At 41.1% G+C, this 19,212-nt stretch overlaps 1 protein-coding gene across 2 annotated transcripts in view; it reads right to left on the bottom strand.

The window, feature by feature from the left end:
• The window catches only part of Bru3 (CUGBP Elav-like family member bruno 3), a 679,691-nt gene that overhangs the window by 206,033 nt on the left and 454,446 nt on the right, over nucleotides 1-19,212 (bottom strand). The window lies entirely within an intron of this gene.

The raw sequence follows: 19,212 nt of genomic DNA, 5'->3' as shown, positions 1-19,212 counted from the left end.
AATGCTGGATACACACCTGTGGGCGTGAGCAAGTTTCTGGTTCGAGGGATGTGCGTTAAAGGATACATGTAACCCAGTCTCTGGAACTTATTAAGTGTGAAATAGTGTTCCATAAAGATTTCGCTAAATTCTTTGTAGGGAACTTTCTACTAAGTTGATGTTATGTATGTTGCTTTCTATGAGGTACATGAGATGTTACTATTTTTTAAACCTTAGCCTTCGTTGCATCAGTATTATAGAAATATTTTTTCAGTAATAATAGTAGTAGTAAATAGTGTAGGTATAAATGTACTGGAAAATATACTCTCTAGTAGTAGAATATACTGCTTACTCTCGTGTCTGACCAGTGATGTGGTTATACTACTTGCTATCTCATCACCTTACCAGATGTTAGCTCGTTTAAAGCTTAACTACGCACTTGTTATTGCGTATTAAAATTACTACAAGTAAAATAAAAATACATATTCCTTTGCTATTTTTCGATTACTCTACGATTAGTCTCTAAAATAAAGAATATCCTGGTCAAACGCTTTAGCATTTCAGTATCGTATAGATGTTGATACGCTATGACACTCTGCCCGATACGAGCATGGGATTATACACGAAGAAGAGCCCTCGACACTGCAAAGCTTCATGGAAATCTCGGCTAGTTCTGCATATGCATGATTCCACGTTTCCCACTTCACGTAAAGAGTATCGCTTGAATTTGCGACCTATAGAATAATACTCTGACCAGCCATCGGTCGACAGTGATACGTTCCAGATTTATCTCGAAGATGGATCTTCACATACAAAATACAAAAATGAAAAAAAAAAATAAGTTACAAATGAAAATGTCAAATGAAAAAGTCTAATCATTCCTTATAGAATTTCCACCTGTTGACAGGTATTACTGTTTTTATGAAAATGATAAGAAGACGGAAAACGAATAAGGAAGCGTGTGCATACTTAAATGCGAAGAATGGACAGAAAAAAGAACAAAAGCAAGAACTCAAACATAGAGATTCTCTAATTTATGTACAATCTTTTCGAAGAAAAATTCACTGAAGAGGGCTACGGTACGAGGGAGCCACTCATGAGGGACGGAAACTTATTAAATATTTCTAGCTTATTTCATTTCATCGTGCTCGCTGTTGGACTGACATTTTTCAAGGCGCCGTTAACTGAATATAAGCGAGGAATCTTGTACATTGTAGACGAAGGAAAGTTTGTCCCGTTGTTTTTTTTTCATGCATACAATATTCAGGTTATTTACGATTTGCATGACACGCCCGCGCGCTTCAGCCTCTAAAGCTCCATTATTGTCAGAGGCGTTATAGAAAATACGGCCGCGTGACCGCTGTGTCCCGGCCTCCGCTTTCCACTGGCAATAAGTCACTGTCAAGTGCAAACGCGTGTTTTATATGTGTAAATTTTTGAACGTGGCAACGAACTTCGGAAATGAAGTGAGCGTTACAATGAACCGTGAACCTGTTGAAAACACGCTGACAGTACAAATCAAACCTAAGCTTTGTCACAGCGAGCAAAAATTTCTTGAGTTGTCAGCGCCACACGTCCTTCAAACATCCGAATTTCTGACATTCGAGTCGAGGAAATATTGTCTTTCCAAGCTCCATTGAATTTCCAAATTTTCGAAGGCTACCTCATGTGACCTTAATTATGTTTCCGTAAGTTTCATTAAACTCAACCTATTCAAATGTTTTGAACGACTTATTTACGTTCAAATTCTTTGAATTCGAATCTTTCAAATTATGCGAACAGATCAAACTTCTGTGATGTCTCTGGAATGATCAAGCTATTTGAATATTTCAATACGCAGCTGAATTTGAATGTTGGAGCTAAGTTTAGCTTAGCTAGCCGCAGGAAGAAAGAAAGAAATGCAAGGATGGGATATTTACATGGACGTGCAAGCGCGAGGTGAATAGAATGGGAACGGAAAGAGGAATATCAAGTGTCGGGATGGTTTGGAGGTCGTGCATTGAGGAATGCGTCAGACGTGCGGGTTGTACGTATCACGTCAGTGCCATTGCCCTGCGATTTACATGCGATATGTTCTGATATACAGCACCGTCTCAAACATACAAAAGCTTCGATCTTCAGTTCTGTTCGAAGGAGGGGAATGCTATACACGTATATGCTGTATTGCCAGGGATGCGTTTTTCAAACTTGTTGCAAGATGAAGCGACGCTAACTCGTTCGCTGGCGTGGAAACGATCTCACGCTGAGGTTATTTATTTATTGAAAGTTTGACACGATTTTATGATAAATATCTAAATATAGTCCTAATAAAAGCGAAACAACGTGACAACAAAGGAGTTAATAAAGTGAGCTTAATTTACAATTAACAGGAATTATGTGCAACATATGATAATAAAGTGAACCGTAAGAAATACATGTTCTTTGAATCCTATTTTGCTACTCTTAATGCATTATTAAAAACGTGAAAAGTTTAACATCATGTTTAAAGAAGAGTTCACCACTAAATCATCAGTGACATCTTCTATTCACTATAATGGAAATGAATCGCTAAAAAGTTATCCTCACATTTGATGCCAATTTTATGGCGCATAATGAAAGCTTTTCATACTTCAAAAGCTTCCTACACTCGAAAGCTTCAATTACTCCAAACTCGGCGCACTTGTATGAAGATTTGCAAGTGATACGTTTCTTGGATACCGAGACACGGAGCTTTCCGTTTTATAATACCATCCAATATTTGAGTGCAGAACTTTTCAATCAATGCCGGAGTTTACACAACAGTCCGCGACTGCGCTCGATTTGATTCAATGGTGCGATTGAAGCTATGTCGACGGAAAGAAACAACCCTCTAACTACTTGAAACTACCCTCACTTTTTTCTCGCTTTCATATTCTAGGAGGTCACCTCTAGTCTATGTCCTCGAAGCTTTTGATAATGACCAGTTAATTGATCCCTAATAAGGAGTCAAACAATTACCTAGATAGGAGGACAAGGCTAGTAAGTGGTAGCTGTTGACAAATGCGGTAAAAATAAAACATGGTCATAGGAACAAAAATAACAACACTCTGTATCCCAGTGCGCAGTATGAAAAGAAGGCATCAGCGATAAAAGGAAAAGGCCAGAGAATAACGTATCATAACAAAAATCTGTCGCTTTTATTTGTGGCGTATCTGTTACGATCTTTGACAAAATAAGGTCATTTAGGGGTTGCTACGTGTTGTAAACATATAATACAATGTATGTGTTCGAAGTATTCATACCTCTAAGCATGGGGACTATAATGAATTGAACGTATATTTAGATCTTGTTGATTGAGATTTTTTGAGCTTCTTGGTAAGAACATTTTGCGCGACTATGAATATTTGATAATAATATAAAAAAAATAATATTAAAAAAATGATCTCTTCGCAAGGATTATTGAAGTTTTAAAGTCCTCGACAGTACATACTGTACTGAAGGAGTAAAACGTCAGTATAGTAAGCTAAATGTTGAATGTATGATTTGTGATACGAAGTTGGCCTTTCAGGTTTGACAAAATATTTTACCGTTCTTGTCCGCGTTCGTTCCGACGATGGCTGGGCTAGACGCTGAATTTTATTTCAGCCTCGTAAATTATGTTTTAGTAATATCAGCGTGCGCGTTGACGTCAAGCTTGCATTATTATCAATCACGGTGACAGGGTGGGAGGGGTAGGACCGTACGCACACGTTTCCATCGTACGCTCGTCGGCCCGTGAATAAGTAATCAGAGTGTGATGAAAAGTGTCGTCGTACCGGGAATTTATGGCCATCGGACCGATCTCGAAGTGTCAACTTCTCATACTTGTCGCGTGCTAGACACAAGCACCAAGCCACGAGCGACCAGGAAATTCTTGTCATGGTTTCTCGGGTGAATAAAAAATTCGTGTCTTCTCGAATATCAACATCGCATATTTGATATATTTGTTTAGCCAGAGAGCTTCAAATGTCGCATTTGCAAATCAAGGTTACAGAAATTGTTTCACCCTTCAGTCAAAGCATGTTCCACATAATAAATAGATAAGACAGTTATCATCTAAGATACCATACAGACTTTATCTAGAAAATACATAGATGCTGCTTTTTTACTTCAGGTACAATCCCCTTTTCACAGCTAAGGTTTCCAGAGAAGCATGCATAGCTTGAGCATTTGCAATTCCTTGGTTGCACGATTGCAATGCTAAGAGGGTTTTCGGCTTAAAGGACAAAAGGGCAGGATTGTCCAATGAAGTCTTTCTTCGCCCAGTCCCAACGCATTGTAATATTTAACACCTTTTAGCGCTTCGGGAAAAAAGAAATTTCTTATTCCCCTACATGTAAGCATCGCTTTTCTCTTTCGAAAGAAAACCATTTTCTCGAACTCCCATTTCTACTCATAACCTCCCTCGCCCACTTCTTCTCAACAATGGAGACATTCAAAGTACATTACACCCGCCTCGTCTATTTCCATTCCTGCCCCCATTTTTATGAAAAAAATTAGGAAGCATCATTAACGCCAGCGCGGGTCCGTCGGAACGGGTATCTATCGCCGCGTTGCGGCATTATGGAAACGCATACAGTAGACGCATGGGCGTCGTAGATCCCTCGCTGAAAAGTACAAAGGTTGACATAGAAACACTCTTAGCCGTAAGGGTTTCAAAGAGAATAAGAGCAAGCGAACGAAGGGAGAGGCGAGGGGGTGGCGAAGAGGGACAGGAGAAAGAAGGACTCGGCACGCGAAAGAAAAGGACGTCGAAGGCGAGGGGAAGGTGGAAGGGAGGGTCGAGGGTGGGGGTGAGGCTAGAAGGAGAGCGTCTGAGATAAAGGGGGCTCTTTTAATAACGGTCTCGACCGGTGTTACCGGGCCTCGCGAAGCTAGTGCTTTCTTAAGGCGGACGGTAAAGTGCCCTTGGTACAGTGCTCCCGGCAATATCTTCCGATTACGGTTAAGTAAAGACCCAGCCTTAACTTTCCACCTAACCAAGACATCCGCTCTTCCTCCACGCTCCTGCCTAGCCCTCGCTAAATCTGATAAGACGACTGCGCGGCATGCTACGGTCAAAATTGCAATCAGTCGGCAATCCTAAACGAACCCAACGAGCCTCCGCGGAGAATTTTCTATTAAGAGAAAACTGAAAAAAAAAGAAGGAATGGGGAACACAGAATTGCCACTTTAAATAACGCGAACGTTTACTGGCGATGTTGCGTTGTCACGACGATGGGAGGAGTATTCTGAATGACTGCCAAAGTTGTTATGGGATAATATTCTTTTTAGTAGCATTGACGACGTGTTTGATGTCTTGATGTTTCGATTACTCAACTTTATTTTATGGAGAACAAATAACTGGGAAAAGAGATTGTCAACCTCATTGCCTGTATTTTATACAATATCTCAGTTAGCTTAAAGATGAGAAATATGAGTTCAATAATTTTGATCTTTGTACTGTTTCCTTTATTCAGACTTTTTCTATTTGGACCTGTTTAGAAGCTTTGTATTCTTTAAAATATTGTAAAATAATTTGTACTGCATTTTAGGAGCTAGAGTTTTGATATTATACGAATCCTAAATCGTTTATGTATTACCTACTTCCAGGAAGAATTAGCAAACATCTGTAGAATCAATGGAAGTCTCGTTAGATTTTCTATATAGTAGACAGCAAATGTTACAGATAGACTACTGAAATATGGAAAAAATTAATTACTTCAGGATTGAATATTTCTAAAATTAAGAATATCTCATTAACCCTTCGAAACCTTGGGACTCGATGAAATGAGAAATATCTGATAATATATTCTAATTATATGAAGTGCGTTTATGTCATAAGTAAGCCATAAAGCTAGGTGAAGTTACTTTCAGTTTGAAGCCAGAGAAATTTTTTTCCCTCTTTCTATCTCTCTTACCTCTGTCTATTCATCCTTCTCGTTCTTCCTCTATTCCCTTTTTGTATCTCTCGTCTGGCGTCTTTCCCAAGTCGCAGCGTAGAAGAAAGGAGAACGGATAGAGAAGAAGGAGAAGTGGGTGGTAGACCTTAATGGCGCTTATTACTCTCACCGGGGGCCTTCTGATATATTTCCTCTATTTTTCGCCCATGGGGAAATCAGGCGCGTAATAGTGTATAATTAGTTATATAGCCCCTCTGTAACTTAGCTGTGCATTATGCACGATCAAAGTGACAGAGTGCCGCGATGCCTGCAAGTGAATACAGCTATAGTTCATCAGTTGCGTACGTAGAAAATTAGGACGATAAGGCTGGCGTGGCTTTGCCCGCGCGATATCCTATCGATCGGGGCTCCCCGAGCCTCTCGATGGGTCCTTTGTCATCTATCTCCAGTAATGTAGGGTAGTCATTTAACGTAATTGAATTTGAAAGGTGCGTCCCATTATCGTTAATATATCGTGATATATTTGTTTTGAAATGCATTGATTCCGCGGCTGAGCGACAATGTAGTCGAGGAACTGCCATCGTTCATGCCGCGCTACATATTAAAATTTCGTTAACATTGTCGAGTGATGAATGAGGGGCGGCCGCGTCATACATATGATCCAGAAGGTTCCATGCAGAGAGTGACGATTTTATTATTTTAGTACCTTGGAGGTACAGAGTATTTCGCATAGCGCTTTTCTAACAAGTTTATATTAACCCTTCCCTTTATTATTCTTCATAATAAATCATAAAATATTTGATCTAAGAACTTTCTTATATCTTCAATAAAACCTCCAAAACTGACCTCTAAGACTTCCCTTTTTACACTTAACACATAATAATTATTAAATACATGATTAAAATTCAATTCATACTACCCATGTTAAGTATTATAAACATGACAGATAAAAAGCTCACTTAGCACCCATTTCCTTAGTCACGCGAGGAACCGGAAAAGCCTGTAGCAAAGCATGAAATAATTGGGTAGTAGATGATGAAAGTTAGTCGAGGCAGGGAATCAGACACGTAATACCGTCATTCTCTGTTATCTGCCGCGCGAAAGGGAATAGAGGGTGATCGCGGAGGGGCGGCTCACCGGAGGAAGGGACATCTTATCGAGAGGGTGACCAAGAGGGAGAAACGTGTGGACTGAAGGGGTTCGAAGTTGGTGGGTGGAGTGGCGGGTGGATTTGCGGCAACTGGAAACCCGATACCCAAGGGAGTCTCTCAATTGCTTCGTCCCGCAATTATACGTTTGAGCGGAGCCACTATCTCCGTTAATGTGCTGGACTCTGAACTCAAACCCGAGCCGTAGCCAACTAACGTAGTAAGAGGCGGCCACGGCCACTGCCCCGACACCTTGGCCATCGCGAAATATTGTTCGTTGCACTCTGACCCAAGGACCAAATGTGTGCTTAGTTATACGGCCCTTTTGATGCTATGCTATCTCGATTATCGGCGGGTTTGCGCTACAATTTTCAAGCCGTATTGAGGGACACCAGCTATGTAAACGTACCTGCACACAAACACACCGCGAAACGTATCACTGTATCTGTTACCTGAATGCATTATATGATAAATCGTCGGGTTCACGGTGGTAAATATCGTTTCTATAGCGCTTTGTTATAAGGTTACTATGAACCGACATATTTATTACGCTAATATAATTCCTGCTAACGCTTCTGTGATCGTAAAAGGGCACAATTAACGGTAGCGATGAAATATGCTGCGATCTTTTTTTCTCTCGAGGAGGAAAATGACGTATAGATTTCCGTATGTGTGAACGAGGATGATTATCGATTACTAGAAGCGAGGTAACATCTCTATCGATTGATTCCTCGAGATTTCAATGCTTTACTCTTTGAATAAAGTAAACGATTTAACGAAGTCAGTTGATTGTAATTACAGAACAAATTTCAGACCATTAGGATATTATGTATTTTCATATTTCAGTTCGAGAAAACGAAATATAATTGCAAACATGTTTTTGGATTTCCTGAGATAAGGGATTAGTCCAACCCAGCGACGGATTAAATTAATTTGGGTACCGTAGTAAACATCGTAGGAGTCGTAATCGCGAGGAAAAAAAATAATGCAAATATTTTGTGGCGTTTGCAGCGAAAACCACCGATAGCAGCAGCTAAGCGTGTGAATGTATGCCCTTCTGCCGGATTGAGATAACATAATGACAGCATTTACGGTGAGAACTATCTACTTGCGGTACGTCGGAGTTGGCAAGAGTTAAGTACCATTTAGCTCCGATGTGCAACCTGCCTTGCATAGTTAATTTACTTCGAAGGACGAGTTCGTTAATGAGAATGGAAGATTCAACACGGGGTAACCTAAATCCCCCTAAACCAATTAAGAATGCCTTGACGTGATGATTACGAGTCGATTATATCATTTGTACACTGTGCCCCGTTCGATAACACTCACTCGTGTGATGCAACGTAACAGATACACCTCGAAATAGTTAAACCCTTCCAATAGTTAAACATTCCATGGAAAGGCTAACTAAAACATAATACTTAATTTTAACACTGAAATTATCACCATATAATGGGTTTATAAGTATTTCTACTAGTCTAGAAGAAAACACTAATTTAAAAAAATATTTATTCACCTCTTTCCTGGCTTTATCCTTAAAAAAAAATTGTATGATTCACGTTGGTCGTTACGATAATCTTAATATTAAAAACTGAGCGCAAAAAAGGAAATGTCTTTTAGAGCAAACTTAGTACTCACCAATATAACTATAAATTAACAAAGTAATATATATGCAAAATAAGGTTAAATATTTCTAAAAAAATCGTATCGCGAGGGTGCTGTGTCCTCTAAAACCGAACGAACCCCTTGATCCGATCTTCCCTTCCCCCTGAGGCTATGCAAAGATGGAGAGGCTGGACGACGGTCATTGCGATGTTGGTGAGATCTCTATACGTATATACATATACCAACGTGGTGGATGGACACACTTCGGTTTGACGCTTCGAACGACCCCCGAAAGCTTTCATCGGGGAACGCACACACTCGCCACGGTAAATGCAAACATTTCTGTGGCTCGAGTGCGCGGACTGAACGCCGATTCTGAGTGGGTAGCCGGCCAGTGCTAGATGGACCCATTGTGCTTTCGGCTAAAGTTGGAACATTGAACGACCAAGTGATCTCTCTGTCTGCATGGGTGCAAGAATGCTGATGGCTGCGAGGCTGATAGAAATGAACGAACACTGAAAGGAAAGAATGAATTCTGCTGGCTTCTTAAACGTGACCTGGACCGATACGGACTCACTGTCTCCACTTGTTTGCTCGAAAGTACAGGATCCTCAAAGGTGTTCAAGAAGTTGTCGTATTCTAGCTGTTAATGGAACTAATACGCGAACAGTGAGCAGCATATCCACTCAATATCTTCTTGAGTTCTTCTGGCATTTTGGAGATCGAATCTTCAAAAGACGGATGGGAAAAGTGTATGAGAAAGAAAAGTAGAGTGGGTTCGTAATAGAATGTTCGCTGGAGTTCGTGCTTCGCAATTACAAACGGCGATGTCATAAGGGCTTCCTAACACGAGGTGATGTCCTTTCCCTCTGCCTTCATTTTTACTCTATCAACACGCTGCCTTACGGAGTTCGTTCCGTGGTTACGCGTGCGAAAGTCCGTGAGTTTAATGTCATTTCGTTCCTCATTTGTGATTCATGAAATTCCCCCGAACTTTCCTGTTCCCCACCAGTCCCCCGAAGGCGAACCACTGCGATCTCATTTTAGCTGTCCCACGGGTTCGTCCCGAATCCTGAATCCGTTGGATAACCACGTAACGAAATCGATCTCCGGAAGGACCTGTCCATAATCCCGAATTTTTTCTCGCGGATCATTGAACCTTTCGGTACCTCCTTAGAAATCTGTGAGGCGTGCTCCTTCGAACTACGTGTCTGTTGACTTTACGGCGAGATCTCGTCAGAGTCTCTTAAACTGTATTCTCAGGAAAGTTTTTAGAATATAAAATGTCTCAGAAGGAGCGCGAGGAACTTTAGAAAATCATTTGAAATCTCAACAGAGTCTCCACTCATCTGAAGGCAAATTTCTAAATTGAAATGGCTAAAATGAAATAGGAGTCGCGCGACGAGGCACGTGTAATTCACCTCGGAGGAAGCAACTGCTGTAACAATAGTACTGATGCTACGTATTTTGGATAGAGAGGAACAGCGAGTACAGAGGGACGCAGAAGGAATATACAAAAGGACGCAGAAAGCGGAGAAAAAATAAGAGTCGGAGGAACGGAGGAAAAGGCGAAAGAGAAGGCGGAAGAAGGGAAAGTATCGAGTCCTTTAAAGAGGCGTCGTTGTAGAAAGAAAGCCAATTCGCCCAGAAGCATCTTCTTTAAAAGTTTGTATCGGGACAAGGAGGAGCGGAAGGTTTTCCCGAACAGAAGTGATAGACGTCACGGAGCTAAATTGTCCGTGAGGGGCTCGAGGGTAACGAAGAAGTGCCGGGAATTCAGTAATTTATCCGGAAACGGTCAGAGTAGAACGGAAAAGGAAAAAATGAAGAATGAATCAGGCCTTAATGAAAAACGATTCACCGTTCCGCCTCTGCGTTTCCACGCCGACTTGTCCTTGGCGAAATTTACTTATAGAATCTACGCCGAGGAAGTTTCACTGCCCCCTCGAGCGAAAATAACTCCTTCAACTTGACGTCATTCATTTTTCGATAAACACTCGTCATGGTTTTATGTCTTCTGAAGTACTCGGTCTTAAAAACTTTAAGTAGCGTTAAAAATGAAGGATAGATAGTTAAATACAAAACATTTTTTATACTATCTCTATGGATTACTTCTGTAATTTGTCTCCAGACAAAATTGAGTAACCATCCTCATCTTTTGCATATTCTATACTAAATTATATTTCTAACAATTCATCTGCTGAACTGGTCGACGTTCTAAGCTCGAATTATTGTATGTTAACCGCAAAGGGAATATTGAGATCGCCAGAAAGGGAATTATTATTTTTCCCAGTTTCTGGAGAGGCCATAGCTGGCAAGTCATCGTTGACAAGTGGTAATAGAAACTATAGAAAGTACGTTTATTGTGAAAAGCGTCACAAGCTCGTAGGCCTAGCGGTAACGAGAGAAACTGCGTTCATTTAGCAGTGTTTGTTCTTGCTCGTCCTTCCCCAGGGACCACGCGGACGGGGGAGCACATCAATGTTGTGACTTAATTATACGCCATTCAGAGGCGTGTCTCTTGCACAAACCGTGTCGGTCGTCCAGCAGTGTGGTATCCTACGGAGTGACCGTGCTTCAAGGACTACGCTTACACCCTACGGACGTACATACATACACATAAGATACGTAATTAAATCTACGTATACGCGTGCATGTGCTGGCTATTTCCTAACTTGTCGCCTGAAGAAAAGCGTATAATTACTAACAAACTCCGTAATCGAGCGGTGTAACCGAATTATCGAAAGCGTGGAATCGGCGATGATACTTTCTCCATGAAACTGTCGAGGATCTCCACTAAAATTAAAAAGTTGAACTTTAGAGATAGTGTGGATGTTGCCTTTCACGAGGATACAATCACTTAATTATGGTTTCATCATAGATTACACTTCATTCGTTTTTTAAAATAATATTTCTGTAAATATTAATGCACTGGATATTGCGTGTTATAATATGGTATTAATGAACGTCTTAGTGAACGACTAGCATAAATCTCAGCATAAGTCTTAATGATCTGTATTCGTGAATTATTCAAGACCTCCATTCACGTTGCTCCCCAAGAGCCCAGCATGCGTCGCAATTGGCAGAAGATAAGGGCTGGACAATAAACAGCAATTTAGAAGCACCTTTAACGATGAGTATCTCGTTAGGCGAGAGTTATGACGAATTTCAATAGGACGATGTATTCCTAAGAGAATGACTGCTACTGTTGTATCTAGTAATAATAATGATACTAATAATAATCAATTACCAAGTTTCGGTCTTAGCTTGACGAGGGCAGGTTTACGATGCATGAACAAGTGAAATTGTATAACAGTATAAACTTCTGATACGATCAGATCCTTAATAACGTATTATAGACTCGATTCAAACCGTTCATAGGATACATGCAAATTCAAGAGAGAATTTGAAGACAGATTGTTATGAATGCGGTTGAAAGTTTCAAATCGAAAACGAATATGGATTTCATCGTGAAGGAACAAGCTTCGTATCTTTTATAAAAGAAGCCTTTCAATGCTATTGAATCGTTCGGGTTGAAATAACGTCGGAAGTCTTGTCTTCGATTGTACCTCGAAAGCCCACTTGCATCGTCCAGAATCGAATTGTCCCAAGTAAACAATAGAACTAAAAGTTTGGTCATCCCCCTTTTTATCTAACTCGTGCAACCTGTCTTTCGACTGGTCTTCCCTGTCTAAAAGCTTTCGTCAATTAGCTAATTCTCTCGATACGCGTAACCTTCCTCGAAGCCAATACATATATCCTATATTTACTCCAGTCTTCTGAGACACAAAAAGGAACCATATGAACTGTTATATACACGAACGTCATTTTTAAGTTCCAAAGTACCACTTTCACGACTTTTGAACGTAAATAGACTGATAGAAAGTATAACACCCTTAATAAAAGGAAAAACGCGACGAATACTACTACACCTCAACAAGAGAATGAAAGGAAGGTAGACTCATTACATACAGAAGTTTATTCCTCTGAATCGCATTTGAAGCATATTTTCATCGAAACGTAATAAAGTTCCGACCACGTTCTAGGTAGAACTGAATTTTTGTGTGGATCAAAATATTCATGAGCAGTACACCGTATTATGCTAAAAGAACTTTCGTCACGGTGTACCCCGGCCAAAGAGAAATTTCGAGGAAGGCGGAAACATGTTTCCGAGAAATTAAGCTAACGGCGATATTTCAGAGTGTAGACGCGGAAATTATACGGACGAACTCGGTGGGTGGTTCTACTCCGTTGGAACTAGTCCGCGCGACTTGCTATGACCCGCTTCGTCTGCTATCACCGCCGCCACGGTGAAGTGTAAACCGCGAAACAGGATAATACAAACGCGAACTTCTAAACGGCGACCTGAGGGTCAGGTACTTTTGTTTTCGTCGCGACACACAACGAGAAATTCTTGCAACTGTTCCTGTGCACTTAACCCAAAATTTGTTGGAATTAAAACCTCCTTTAGCAGATACAGTAAGCAGTATAATTTTTGGGGCACAATTATTGACAAAATATTAATGAATTTTTGCAAAACATTTACCTACAAATATGAGATTTAACCCTTCGTCAGTAAAATAAATATGACAGCAATTATAGGTAGCAAGGGTGACTGACCACCCCAGGAAATAGGCAAGTAGAAATGTATGTGAAAATAAACTAATGTTCGCAACTTTAACGTGGTGAACATTTAGTTAACATTTTTCGGTGATCACTGCATAAAATTATTAGTTTGGGACTGCGGTCCTGTGTCACCCTTTTTATAAACGAAGGGTCAAATATAATACTCGATAATAATAAATGGACACAATTAGTAATCATTTTTTAAAATGTGATGCTAACACTTGATTGGGAAAAAATTCTAGACGATTCTTAATAAGTTTTCCTGTAAACTCGCTGGGGTGAATTGGTTATGCTTCCCAGCAAAATTCGCAGATTAATTTGCGCGCGACTTCGGCAAGGGTCTTTCACGAAGCACAGGGCAAATCGATTGATCTGGAAATCTTCTATATACCATCAAAATTCTGGCAACGCTGGAATTGCGTCGACTTTGCGAAGGTTACATAAAAGATATCGGCTTTCACGAGCAACGTGACGGATCTTTCCTTCGTCTATCCGAGGAAGGCGAAAGAAAATCTTGCGAGCCAGCGGTACGGTGAAATATTCGACATAACACGTTCAGAATGGTGTTGGAGGGTGACGTGGTAAAGCGGTCTGCCAATAACGCGAGAGACCTTTGTGTGGGCCGAGGCGTCGAGGCATCGCATAGCTTTCCCCCTGACGCTCCACCCCGCTCCCCGCCCACCCCTCGCCCTCCCACTTCGGCAACCCTGGCAAGGGATGCTTACAGGCTCTCGCTCGACTGCCTCCTACCATACTCGAGAACTCGAAAGGGCATCAAAGAAAAAGCTAAACGCCGATGTTCTGCCTGCGCCGCCATTTGATTTGCGCAAAGTCGCGAGGGTTTCGAAACGATAATGTCTACCAACAGCTGCGTGGCAAACCGTTTTGTAGAAATTGCCGAGGGGAGGCCCAGATTGGTTTAGAGGATTCACTTGATATATCGACTACCAATCGCCGTGCTCGGCCGGGGTCGGTCGATCAAATTTGCTAGGAATCCACTTAAGACTGGCTGGTACTTTGAAGAACTGGAATCCACGGGTTAAACGCGAATCCGCGGTGCCGCCTGGTTCACGAGTCACCTTGAAAACATATCTCGGAAGATTAAATCGATGAGGGCTGTTCCACTTTTGTCGTAGCTCGACGTACCAAGGGTGGAAATCTTGAAACCAGTCTCTCTCCGCCCTACCCCCATTACGCGATTCTAAAGATTCAGTTGGAACTGTTGGAAGAAAGGCCGCGGCGAGATTGTCTTATATCCGTTTTTCATTTTCGACCTGAGCGTCGAATTAAAAACTGAAAGTTTGCCAAGGGCGTTAGCGCAGCAAATAATTGAGAGTGTTTTTAGCTTCCCCTTACCCTCTCTTTCTTTCTCCTCTTCGGCTTCCAATTTCTCTCCCACTTTCCACGGTCTACCATTGTACGCCGAAATGGGACGAAGAGAAAGAGCTCTTAAGCCGGCGCGCAGCTTTTTAAAACAATGTAATTGTTAATTTGGAGACGGAATACAATTCCAGACGCAAAGTTGCCGGTTAGTTCAAAAGGAGAAAGAGGGTAAGAGGGTGAGACCAAAGACAAGTCTTAGGGAGGCGGCGAGAGTGGAGCTGATGAGGAGGCGGGAGCCTAGCGCAAAGGCGACAGACGTTGCCATTATTTCGAGAACGATAGTCAATTTAAGTTAACAGTGGCAGAGCTTGAGAGATGGCCCTCTTACGTACCTAAGTAATCTCATTCCGAATTAATGCGCAGTGCGAGTGCCGCTAACGCGGTAGTCGTCCCCGTTAGATTCATCTGCATGCTTCTTTGTATACCAAAATTGCAGTTTCGTCTGACAATGACGGCAGAAGTACCGCCTCCTACGGAGACACGCGATTCGCAACGGTCTTTATTCACTTTTCAACGAGACAAATGCTTCCCTTTACTCGCGCCAGGCTTTATTTTCCTAGTTTCGCGAGTTTTCTGTAAATATCGAACAATGCAGCCAACTCCTCAAGAATATTCTTGCTATCGATCGTCAACTTATACAGAGGGTGGGAAGTTACAAAGATTTTCGTAATGGTGAAGACTGATGAACTTTAATCTTTAATTAGTAAGGTACAAGCAAGTCGGTAAAGAAAGCAGAGAAGTAATTTAGTCTTTTCATCCTTTGATAATATTCTGCTCTAATTTCGTAAGTAAAATTACATCATGTGTAAATATGTATATTACGAGGAAGCCATTACTGCAATGCAATTTAAATAACTCTAAAAGATTGCACTAATTTCTCTGTTGCACTTAATCATCGCTGAAACTGTTAATTTCAAACTAGGAGATACTTTGTTATACAGTCTGGCTTTGATAAAAATTAATAGGATGGGTCCAAACTTTAGGACAATAAGGAGAGTACTCATTTGCAACTCTTTGGAAATTATTTCACAGCTTACCCATCTGGTTTACCAGTAATGGATCACCCTGTACAAGAAGATGGAACCGTATCGATTAATCGTCCCTATCATTCCGTACTTCTGCAAGCGCATCGTTAATATTAATTTATCGAGAGACAGAGGATAGCCGGCAGAAGACAGGGGCGGAGGAAGAAAAAGATAAAAATGAGAGAACGGAAACGATCGTATATTCGACAGGGTGAAGGCTCGAGCGGCGAAAGGTAGCAAACACTTTCGTGTGTGCTTTCTCTTAGGGAAAAGCTCCCAGCCACGGGTCATTCCCGTGGTTCGTAAAGAGACTAAGGGAACGCAAAAGGCTGCAGAGATGAGAGGACGAGAAACGTATAAAACGAGGACCAGCTCTGAAATGATAAAACTAAGAATATTTTCAGCTTGCCCCCGTAGAAAGGGAGGTCTCTGTGAGATGGAATATTATCACGAATGGGTGGTGGGGTGGGAGTCGAGGTTAGTTCGAGTTTCCTTCATACATGGACAATATCGCAAATTTTGATCAATTTTAAGAGGCATCGTGCTTCGAGGACTCCTCGGGTCACGGCGATTTCTCTTTAACGCTGCACAGAAATATCTTCGCGATTCGGAAGCACTGCAACTCGATTCGCGAACGTAGCAAGACAGGGCGAATTTTTATTTTTGTTATCGCGAACTGCTCGCCTTAATAAAGTTTGCATGTATTCGCTTCGCCTTTATGAATAGGTAAAAGCCTGCAGAGTTATTCCCAATAAAAATACCTTCCTCGAGAGCTATTCCTTTTAAGATCTCATTCCGTGGCTCCGAACTAGTCTTCGGCGTAGGCACGCCTTAAATTCTCAGATATTCGGGAATTTAGAGTGAAAGAGATAAAAAACGAATAAATTGAAGGACTTACGTGAGTGGAAGGTTCGAGGCAATTCGTGTAGCATTAGAGACGTAGCTGATTGAGGACAGAAAAATTTTCAATTATCTGAGATATAAATCCTTCAAACATCATTCCTAAATTATGTATGATACATATTCTAAATTTCCTCGAATCTAACAGAAAGAATAATCACCACGCTAACGTTGAAAATAGTTAATATTACTCTAAATAGAATAGTTCAATAGTTCCACTTATTGGTTCCCATAGAACTATCAATTTCTCTTCATACACTACTGCTTCAGACAAACCTCAATTTAAAATTCTTTTCTGTTATACTTCTGAACTGAAAATCATTCAAAGAATGTATGCGCAAGAATGTAAAATAAACAGCAACAGAGTGTCGCGCGAGAAGGTTAAAAAAGAACAGCTTAAAAAAGCACCAAGAGTGGTACGTAACGGAAGTTCTTACCGTGCGTAGTTCAAGTGGGCAAAGAGAAGAAATGGTCGGTTTCTGTCTACACTCGTGGACGGTTTAGCATTCGCGGAAACAGTACACAGGTTTGATCTTCTTTACGAGTACTGTAGCCGCGACGCGAATGTCGCTACAGCAGGATCATCCTGCCACCCTGTTGCTCGTTTACGCGAGAGTCTGCTCATTTTTTCAATCCAAGAATTACGTCTATGCCTGCGCAATAGCGCCTCCCTGTCTCATTACTTTCGTCCTCTCTTGCCTCACTCCATTCACGCTTCTCGGTTTTTATCTATTCCAGAAGATGAAAGCAACAGGGATTCTCAACGTGGCTAAAAAATCTCGTTGCGTGATTATTCTCAAAAAATGATCACGATTAGAGGCTTCTCAAACTTCAGTTTGAAATCTTAATAACGTTTACTGGTAACATTTCTCTTAATTGTTCATTTTCTTGAAGCGTAATTGTTTTCAGAGCATAATATCGAAAAACGAAGAACCGTACGAAATTGAACTGACTTTCACGTTGGAGAACGAAAAATATGCAATTTAATATGAATCGCTTTGTGCAACTCCCTCAGGACTACACCGCATAAAAATATGAAATGAGGTATGGAATATTGCGATTCGAAGTTAATATGAAGCCGGGTTTACAAAAAGGAAAGGATAAGAAGATGCAAGGAGAAAATAAGCGAGAGACAAGGGCGAAGAAAGCGGGGATCGGGAGGGAAAGAAGACGCGTTCATTCCCCGCAGTCCAATTTTAAGGGAGCTTTAAAACGCCCGTTTGTAACCCCCAGCGGCGTTCAAAGGTGGCGCGGAAACCAGCGCTAGAAATGTGCAAGTCAAACAGCTTGACTCAGCGGTTTATCTGTACGGTGTACTACGCAGACTGTTTTACGCTGCAGCTACTACGGACCCTGTATTCGCGTACTAGGGCCACGTGCACGTTTATGACTGCACGTTTCGCCAATGGATCACGCCTATTTCATTTTACCGGGTTTGGATATATCCGCGTTCGGCATTCCGTCAATAACGTCGAGTCATGCGTTTGGTGTAAAGCAAACTTTCAAAATAATTGGCCCGATCTTAGAGATAGTCATGGTTTACACGAAGTACGCTGTAAACCAGAGTACATTTCGCGGGGTATCCGGATAATATTAATTTTATTGCTAAACGGATTCTCATTTTACTGGTTCCTTGAGATAACAGCTTTGCCATTGTTCAGTAAACTTGTAACGACTTTATTTGTCACTGACTAGAGGTATACGTTAGGTATACAGAAGGAAAGATTTTTTATTGAGTCGTTACTAAATGAAATGTTAGAAAAATTGAATGTTAGAAGAAATACTGGTACCAATTTAGTGGTGATTCGACGAGAAATAGGGAACGTGAAATCAATTACCTACTGGATGACTCACTTGAAGCGATGATCTTAACGGTCTTGGGTAATAGGACATCGGGGATCTAGGTTCGTAGCCTTGTTGGTTGAGTAGACAAAGAATGTAAGGGTATCAGGAGCGAATCTTGAACTAAGATGTACTATAGTATTTATGAAGGAGTTTAGCGTCTTTACTGGACTGTCAAAGTGGTTTTCGATTGTCATCGAGCACAGTAATTAAGGAAAGTATATAGATAAGAGTATACAATTTATGAGAGAGGAATATGGAAGCTTGAAAGTTAAGAATTTCTAACAAATACTGCAGAATACTGTTCTAAAGATCGACGAAACAGGATCGTACTAGAATAAAGGACGGTACGATCTTCTACGCTTGATAGAACCGGCTGGGATAAAACTGTAACTTCTGCTGTACGCGTTCGGCTGCATAGCAATCTTTTAGGGCCGTTTTATCGAGTTTACCTTCCCCTTTCTTCTCGAATAGAAGAAGGCATTTTAAAGGCACCCACTTTGAAAGCTCCTATGCGAGAAGCTCCTTGAGAATTCGCTACACACCACAGCAGCCTAATCTGACTTGAAGCGTAAGATCGTAAATCCTCCCACGCCAATTGCGATTGCGGAGAAGCTCGACGGAACACAGGTGCGAGTATTGCCTCAATGAATCTTTCGTGATAGGATTTTCCTGTAAAACGGGATAATCTTGGCCTAAGAATAAAATCTGCTGCTGTTGGATCCCTTTTTTCTAGTCTCGATTGTCTTATGAAAATCGACAGAAAAAAATATTTGATTATCTAATTAAGTACGTGTAAAAGAAATTCTTACACGTATATTTAAT

This window comes from Calliopsis andreniformis, chromosome 9 (assembly GCF_051401765.1).
Source record: "Calliopsis andreniformis isolate RMS-2024a chromosome 9, iyCalAndr_principal, whole genome shotgun sequence".
Classification (NCBI taxonomy): domain Eukaryota; kingdom Metazoa; phylum Arthropoda; class Insecta; order Hymenoptera; family Andrenidae; genus Calliopsis; species Calliopsis andreniformis.
Note: the sequence above shows the minus strand (reverse complement) of the source record. Positions and strands in the feature narration are given on the sequence as shown.